Source organism: Oncorhynchus keta, chromosome 1 (genome assembly GCF_023373465.1).
Source record: "Oncorhynchus keta strain PuntledgeMale-10-30-2019 chromosome 1, Oket_V2, whole genome shotgun sequence".
Taxonomy (NCBI): domain Eukaryota; kingdom Metazoa; phylum Chordata; class Actinopteri; order Salmoniformes; family Salmonidae; genus Oncorhynchus; species Oncorhynchus keta.
Window position 1 is genome coordinate 98,896,778 of NC_068421.1, and position 8,731 is coordinate 98,905,508.

The 8,731-nt window shown below is 52.2% G+C and overlaps 1 long non-coding RNA gene across 2 annotated transcripts; it reads right to left on the reverse strand.

The window, feature by feature from the left end:
- Positions 1-3,473: 3,473 nt before the first annotated feature.
- Positions 3,474-6,308, reverse strand: LOC127908960 (uncharacterized). Of its 2 annotated transcripts, XR_008069220.1 has the most exons (4): positions 6,149-6,308; positions 5,437-5,913; positions 4,751-5,080; positions 3,474-3,913 (listed from the first exon to the last, which is right to left on the reverse strand). It is a non-coding gene; the product is annotated as an uncharacterized LOC127908960 (long non-coding RNA). The 2 variants fall into 2 exon arrangements; XR_008069219.1 differs by having other exon boundaries at positions 4,751-5,913.
- Positions 6,309-8,731: the final 2,423 nt, after the last annotated feature.

An 8,731-nucleotide genomic window follows, 5' to 3' on the forward strand; every position in this document is an offset into this window, starting at 1 on the left:
AGACAGACAGTGAAAGCTAGACAGACAGTGACAGACAGACAGACAGACAGACAGACAGACAGACAGACAGACAGACAGACAGACAGACAGACAGTGAAAGCTAGACAGACAGATAGACAGACAGACAGTGAAAGCTAGACAGACAGACAGACAGTGAAAGACAGACAGACAGACAGTGAAAGACAGACAGACAGACAGACAGACAGTGAAAGACAGACAGTGAAAGACAGACAGTGAAAGACAGACAGACAGACAGACAAGTGGGGGTTGGGGGAAGTGGGGGTTGGGGGACGTGGGGGTTGGGAGAAGTGGGGGTTGGGGAAGTGGGGGTTGGGGGAAGTGGGGGTTGGGGGACGTGGGGGATGTGGGGGATGGGGGACGTGGGGGGTTGGGGGACGTGGGGGTTGGGGACGTGGGGGTTGGGGGACGTGGGGGTTGGGGGACGTGGGGGCTGGCGGACGTGTAGGGCTGGGGGACGTGGGGGTTGGGGGACGTGGGCGTTGGGGGACGTGGGCGTTGGGGGACGTGGGGGTTGGGGGACGTGGGCGTTGGGGGACGTGGGGGTTGGGGGACGTGGGGGTTGGGGGACGTGGGGGTTGGGGGATGTGGGGGTTGGGGGACGTGGGCGTTGGGGGACGTGGGCGTTGGGGGACGTGGGGGCTGGCGGACGTGGGCGTTGGGGGACGTGGGCGTTGGGGGACGTGGGGGTTGGGGGACGTGGGCGTTGGGGGACGTGGGGGTTGGGGGACGTGGGCGTTGGGGGACGTGGGCGTTGGGGGACGTGGGCGTTGGGGGACGTGGGCGACGTGGGGTTGGGGGACGTGGGCGTTGGGGGACGTGGGCGTTGGGGGACGTGGGCGTTGGGGGACGTGGGGGTTGGGGGACGTGGGCGTTGGGGGACGTGGGCGTTGGGGGACGTGGGGGTTGGGGGACGTGGGGGTTGGGGGACGTGGGGGTTGGGGGACGTGGGCGTTGGGGGACGTGGGCGTTGGGGGACGTGGGCGTTGGGGGACGTGGGCGTTGGGGGACGTGGGGGTTGGGGGACGTGGGGGTTGGGGGACGTGGGGGTTGGGGGACGTGGGGGTTGGGGGACGTGGGGGTTGGGGGACGTGGGCGTTGGGGGACGTGGGCGTTGGGGGACGTGGGGGTTGGGGGACGTGGGGGTTGGGGGACGTGGGCGTTGGGGGACGTGGGGGTTGGGGGACGTGGGGGTTGGGGGACGTGGGCGTTGGGGGACGTGGGGGTTGGGGGACGGGGGGTTGGGGGACGGGGGGGGTTGGGGGACGTGGGCGTTGGGGGACGTGGGCGTTGGGGGACGTGGGGGTTGGGGACGTGGGGGTTGGGGGACGTGGGCGTTGGGGGACGTGGGCGTTGGGGGACGTGGGCGTTGGGGGACGTGGGGGTTGGGGGAAGTGGTTACATTGTGAGGCATTTAAAAATCATAATAAAAGACTGGTAGCAGCAGTTGAGATGTGTGTGTCGCATGAATGTAGGGTTAGGGTTAGGTGTACGTGTGTGTGTGTGTGTGTGTGTGTGTGTGTGTGTGTGTGTGTGTGTGTGTGTGTGTGTGTGTGTGTGTGTGTGTGTGTGTGTGTGTGTGTGTGTGTGTGTGTGTGTGTGTGTGTGTGTGTGTGTGTGTGTATGTGTGAGTGAGTGATAAGGTGTGGAGAATCAAAGCAGGTGGTCAGTCCAGTTCAAGTGTTCAGCAGTCCGATGGCTTGTAGACAGAAACTGTCTCTGAGCCTGTTAGTATCAGACCTCATGCTCCAATACAGCCCAAGAGTAAGGGAGAGAACAGCTCATGGTGGAGATAGAATGGAGGGAGGGAGGGAGGGAGGGAGGGAGGGAGGGAGGGAGGGAGGGAGGGGGAGGGAGGGAGGGAGGGAGGGAGGGAGGGAGGGAGGGAGGGAGGGAGGACAACAGATCTAGATATGTCTTCACTGTTTTGTTTGCTAGAGAGAGAAGTTGAGGGCTGGACTGTTCAGGTCAGGTTAGTTAGTACCTACAGGTGTGTTCACAGCAGTAAAACACATGTGTAGCTATGCTTCTTGTGGCCTCTCTCTATCCGCCACACCCCTCTGAACTGAGTGAACCAGATAAACAACATACTGAATGTGGTTGGTATAAGACCCCAGCCGAGGATTTCATTGACTCTACTATTTATTTATTTAACAAGGCAAGTCAGTTAAGAACAGATTCTTATTTTCAATGACGGTCTAGGAACAGTGGGTTAACTGGTCTAGGAACAGTGGGTTAACTGGTCTGGGAACAGTGGGTTAACTGGTCTAGGAACAGTGGGTTAACTGGTCTAGGAACAGTGGGTTAACTGGTCTAGGAACAGTGGGTTAACTGGTCTAGGAACAGTGGGTTAACTGGTCTAGGAACAGTGGGTTAACTGGCCTAGGAACAGTGGGTTAACTGGTCTAGGAACAGTGGGTTAACTGGTCTAGGAACAGTGGGTTAACTGGTCTAGGAACAGTGGGTTAACTGGTCTAGGAACAGTGGGTTAACTGGTCTGGGAACAGTGGGTTAACTGGTCTAGGAACAGTGGGTTAACTGGTCTAGGAACAGTGGGTTAACTGGTCTAGGAACAGTGGGTTAACTGGTCTAGGAACAGTGGGTTAACTGGTCTGGGAACAGTGGGTTAACTGGTCTAGGAACAGTGGGTTAACTGGTCTAGGAACAGTGGGTTAACTGGTCTAGGAACAGTGGGTTAACTGGTCTAGGAACAGTGGGTTAACTGCCTTCGTCAGGGGCAGAATGACAGATTTTTACAATTTCAACTCGGGGATTTGATCTAGCAACCTTTTAGTTACTAGTCCAACGCTCTAACCACTAGGCTACTTGCCACCTCTACACTCTAACCACTAGGCTACTTGCCGCCTCTACACTCTAACCACTAGGCTACTTGCCACCTCTACACTCTAACCACTAGGCTACGCTGCTGCCTCTACACTCTAACCACTAGGCTACTTGCCACCTCTACACTCTAACCACTAGGCTACGCTGCTGCCTCTACACTCTAACCACTGGGCTACTTGCCGCCTCTACACTCTAACCACTAGGCTACGCTGCTGCCTCTACACTCTAACCACTAGGCTACTTGCCGCCTCTACACTCTAACCACTAGGCTACTTGCCACCTCTAAACTCTAACCACTAGGCTACCCTGCCACCTCTACACTCTAACCACTAGGCTACGCTGCCGCCTCTACACTCTAACCACTAGGCTACGCTGCAGCCTCTACACTCTAACCACTAGGCTACTTGCCACCTCTACACTCTAACCACTAGGCTACTTGCCACCTCTACACTCTAACCACTAGGCTACATGCTGCCTCTACACTGTAACCACTAGGCTACTTGCCCCCTCTACACTCTAACCACTAGGCTACGCTGCCGCCTCTACACTCTAACCACTAGGCTACGCTGCCGCCTCTACACTCTAACCACTAGGCTACGCTGCAGCCTCTACACTCTAACCACTAGGCTACTTGCCACCTCTACACTCTAACCACTAGAATACTTGCCACCTCTACACTCTAACCACTAGGCTACTTGCCGCCTCTACACTCTAACCACTAGGCTACTTGCCACCTCTACACTCTAACCACTAGGCAACATGCCACCTCTACACTCTAACCACTAGGCTACTTGCCACCTCTACACTCTAACCACTAGGCTACCTGCCTCCTCTACACTCTAACCACTAGACTACCTGCCACCTCTACACTCTAACCACTAGACTACCTGCCAACTCTACACTCTAACCACTAGGCTACGCTGCCGCCTCTACACTCTAACCACTAGGCTACGCTGCCGCCTCTACACTCTAACCACTAGGCTACGCTGCCGCCTCTACACTCTAACCACTAGGCTACGCTGCCGCCTCTACACTCTAACCACTAGGCTACCTGCCGCCTCTACACTCTAACCACTAGGCTACCTGCCTCCTCTACACTCTAACCACTAGGCTACCTGCCGCCTCTACACTCTAACCACTAGGCTACGCTGCCGCCTCTACACTCTAACCACTAGGCTACGCTGCCGCCTCTACACTCTAACCACTAGGCTACGCTGCCGCCTCTACACTCTAACCACTAGCTACTTGCCACCTCTACACTCTAACCACTAGGCTACATGCCGCCTCTACACTCTAACCACTAGGCTACATGCCGCCTCTACACTCTAATCACTAGGCTACATGCCGCCTCTACACTCTAACCACTAGGCTACATGCCGCCTCTACACTCTAACCACTTGGCTACTTGCCCCCTCTACACTCTAACCACTAGGCTACTTGCCACCTCTACACTCTAACCACTAGGCTACTTGCCACCTCTACACTCTAACCACTAGGCTACGCTGCCGCCTCTACACTCTAACCACTGGGCTACTTGCCGCCTCTACACTCTAACCACTAGGCTACGCTGCCGCCTCTACACTCTAACCACTAGGCTACTTGCCACCTCTACACTCTAACCACTAGGCTACTTGCCACCTCTACACTCTAACCACTAGGCTACCTGCCTCCTCTACACTCTAACCACTAGGCTACCTGCCGCCTCTACACTCTAACCACTAGGCTACGCTGCCGCCTCTACACTCTAACCACTAGGCTACTTGCCACCTCTACACTTTAACCACTAGGCTACTTGCCACCTCTACACTCTAACCACTAGCCTACTTGCCGCCTCTACACTCTAACCACTAGGCTACTTGCCGCCTCTACACTCTAACCACTAGGCTACGCTGCCGCCTCTACACTCTAACCACTAGGCTACGCTGCCGCCTCTACACTCTAACCACTAGGCTACTTGCCGCCTCTACACTCTAACCACTAGGCTACATGCCGCCTCTACACTCTAACCACTAGGCTACATGCCGCCTCTACACTCTAACCACTAGGCTACCCTGCTGCCTCTACACTCTAACCACTGGGCTACCTACCTCCTCTACACTCTAACCACTAGGCAACATGCCACCTCTACACTCTAATCACTAGGCTACATGCCGCCTCTACACTCTAACCACTAGGCTACATGCCGCCTCTACACTCTAACCACTAGGCAACATGCCACCTCTACACTCTAACCACTAGGCTACTTGCCACCTCTACACTCCAACCACTAGGCTACCCTGCCGCCTCTACACTCTAACCACTAGGCTACCCTGCCACCTCTACACTCTAACCACTAGGCAACATGCCACCTCTACACTCTAACCACTAGGCAACATGCCACCTCTACACTCTAACCACTAGGCTACTTGCCACCTCTACACTCTAACCACTAGGCTACCCTGCCGCCTCTACACTCTAACCACTAGGCTACATGCCGCCTCTACACTCTAACCACTAGGCAACATGCCACCTCTACACTCTAACCACTAGGCTACGCTGCCTCCTCTACACTCTAACCACTAGGCTACTTGCCACCTCTACACTCTAACCACTAGGCTACGCTGCCTCCTCTACACTCTAACCACTAGGCTACTTGCCACCTCTACACTCTAACCACTAGGCTACGCTGCCTCCTCTACACTCTAACCACTAGGCTACTTGCCACCTCTACACTCTAACCACTAGGCTACGCTGCCTCCTCTACACTCTAACCACTAGGCTACATGCCGCCTCTACACTCTAACCACTAGGCAACATGCCACCTCTACACTCTAACCACTAGGCTACGCTGCCTCCTCTACACTCTAACCACTAGGCTACTTGCCTCCTCTACACTCTAACCACTAGGCTACTTGCCACCTCTGCAGACCTGTATATGCATACTACAGCCCACCAACATAATGCACTTTAATGAATTAATTTAGTAGTGCATTGGGCCCAGTGCAGGAAAGTAATCCTAAATATAATGCTGGAGTAGACATTAAAGCAGAATGGATCACCTCTCATATCGACCTCCATCACTCCAGTATCCCTGTCCCCTTCCCCCTATACATATCTACCTCTATCACTCCAGTATCCCTGTCTCCTTCCCCCTATACATATCTACCTCCATCACTCCAGTACCCCTGTCCCCTTCCCCCTATACATATCTACCTCTATCACTCCAGTATCCCTGTCTCCTTCCCCCTATACATATCGACCTCCATCACTCCAGTATCCCTGTCCCCTTCCCCCTATACATATCTACCTCTATCACTCCAGTATCCCTGTCTCCTTCCCTCTATACATATCTACCTCCATCACTCCAGTATCCCTGTCTCCTTCCCCCTATACATATCTACCTCCATCACTCCAGTATCCCTGTCCCCTTCCCCCTATACATATCTACCTCCATCACTCCAGTATCCCTGTCTCCTTACCCCTATACATATCTACCTCCATCACTCCAGTATACCTGTCTCCTTCCCCCTATACATATCTACCTCCATCACTCCAGTACCCCTGTCTCCTTCCCCCTATACATATCTACCTCCATCACTCCAGTACCCCTGTCTCCTTCCCCCTATACATATCTACCTCCATCACTCCAGTATCCCTGTCTCCTTCCCCCTATACATATCTACCTCCATCACTCCAGTACCCCTGTCCCCTTCCCCCTATACATATCTACCTCCATCACTCCAGTATACCTGTACATTAACATGGACCTGACCCTGTATATAGTCACCTGACCCTGTATATAGTCACCTGACCCTGTATATAGTCACCTGACCCTGTATATAGTCACCTGACCCTGTATATAGTTACCTGACCCTGTATATAGTTACCTGACCCTGTATATAGTCACCTGACCCTGTATATAGTCACCTGACCCTGTATATAGTCACCTGACCCTGTATATAGTCACCAGACCCTGTATATAGTGACCTGACCCTGTATATAGTCACCTGACCCTCTATATAGTCACCTGACCCTGTATATAGTCACCTGACCCTGTATATAGTCACCTGACCCTGTATATAGTCACCTGACCCTGTATATAGTCACCTGACCCTGTATATAGTCACCTGACCCTGTATATAGTCACCTGACCCTGTATATAGTCACCTGACCCTGTATATAGTCACCTGACCCTGTATATAGTCACCTGACCCTGTATATAGTCACCTGACCCTGTATATAGTGACCTGACCCTGTATATAGTCACCTGACCCTGTATATAGTGACCTGACCCTGTATATAGTCACCTGACCCTGTATATAGTCACCTGACCCTGTATATAGTCACCTGACCCTGTATATAGTCACCTGACCCTGTATATAGTGACCTGACCCTGTATATAGTCACCTGACCCTGTATATAGTGACCTGACCCTGTATATAGTCACCTGACCCTGTATATAGTCACCTGACCCTGTATATAGTCACCTGACCCTGTATATAGTCACCTGACTGTAGAGTTACTTTATTGAGTTCTTATTTTTTATTTCTCGTTTGTTTCTGTTCTACCTTTATGTTATTGTTAGTGCTACGTTGACATTGAAGGGACTGTGGGAAGCCAGGAAGAATTTAGTCAAGACAGGGAGAGATTGGGGGGTGGAAGGGATAGTGAGAAGGGTGGAAGGTGATTTGAGGGGGAGGATGAAGAGGGAGGAGAGGAAGTGGGGGAAGCATGCAGCACGGGAGAGGTGGAAAGGGGGTTTAGGGCTGGGAGTGTTAGAGTGAGTTTGGTAAGGGGATAGATTAGGGAAGGGGAGATAGGGAAAGGGTTAGGTATTGGTTAGGTATGACGGGGAGGGACGATGCTCCCCTGAGGTTTGTTTTTGTTTGATATTTTTGTAAATAGAATTAATTAAGAATGAATGAGAGATATGATTTTGTAAAGTGTGAATGGTATTGATTGTAAATAAATTATTTTAACCACGTTGACATTGACTACTACATTGTTGGGTTTAAACTTTGCAAATAAGGCATTTCACTGTACTTGTGCACGTGAACATTAAAACTTGAAACTTTTCTTGTTGAAAAGGACACGTGTGACATCGATATTAGTCAGAAACATTTTAAAAAAAGAAGCAAAGTAAGTTCATTTTGGTCATGAAGGTCAATCTCTTCCTACACGGAGTTGTGAGATTTGAAATGTTCGTCAAGACCTACCTGAGGGCTGGGTTTTGATTGGCCCACAACCACTAAGACGAACCACCGTGGTGACTAGTGTCTATCCAATGGCACAGACAGTGGAGTGGAGTGGAGTGGAGTGGAGTGGAGTGGAGAGGAGAGGAGAGGAGAGGAGAGAGGAGAGGAGAGGAGAGGAGAGGAGAGGAGAGGAGAGGAGAGGAGAGGAGAGGAGAGGGAGAGGAGAGGAGAGGAGAGAGGAGAGGAGAGGAGAGGAGAGGAGAGGAGGGGAGAGATGGGGAGGAGAGGAGGAGAGGAGAGGAGAGGAGAGGAGAGGAGAGGAGAGGAGAGGAGAGGAGAGGAGAGGATTTTTACAGCAGCTATGACTTTTTTTACATATGTGTTTTGTTTAACTTGAGAAATACCCCACCAAACACCTACATGTCAAATTGTGTGACTAAAAGCTCCTTTGCGGAATTTTTTCTCTCTCAAAATTAACTATCCAACATTCATTCTGACTATTTTGAGGAAGGGACACTGGCTTTATTCCTATGGTGTCTCATCGGGGACAAACACCAGTAACTGCCACACCGAACCACACTGCCTAAAGACACTTTGTTTTTTTCTAATGAGCAAAAGAAAACCAATAGGTGCGTTCCGTTGCTCTTCAAGAGGCAACATCTGTATGTGTTAGAGCGCCCTCTGCTGTTCATCTC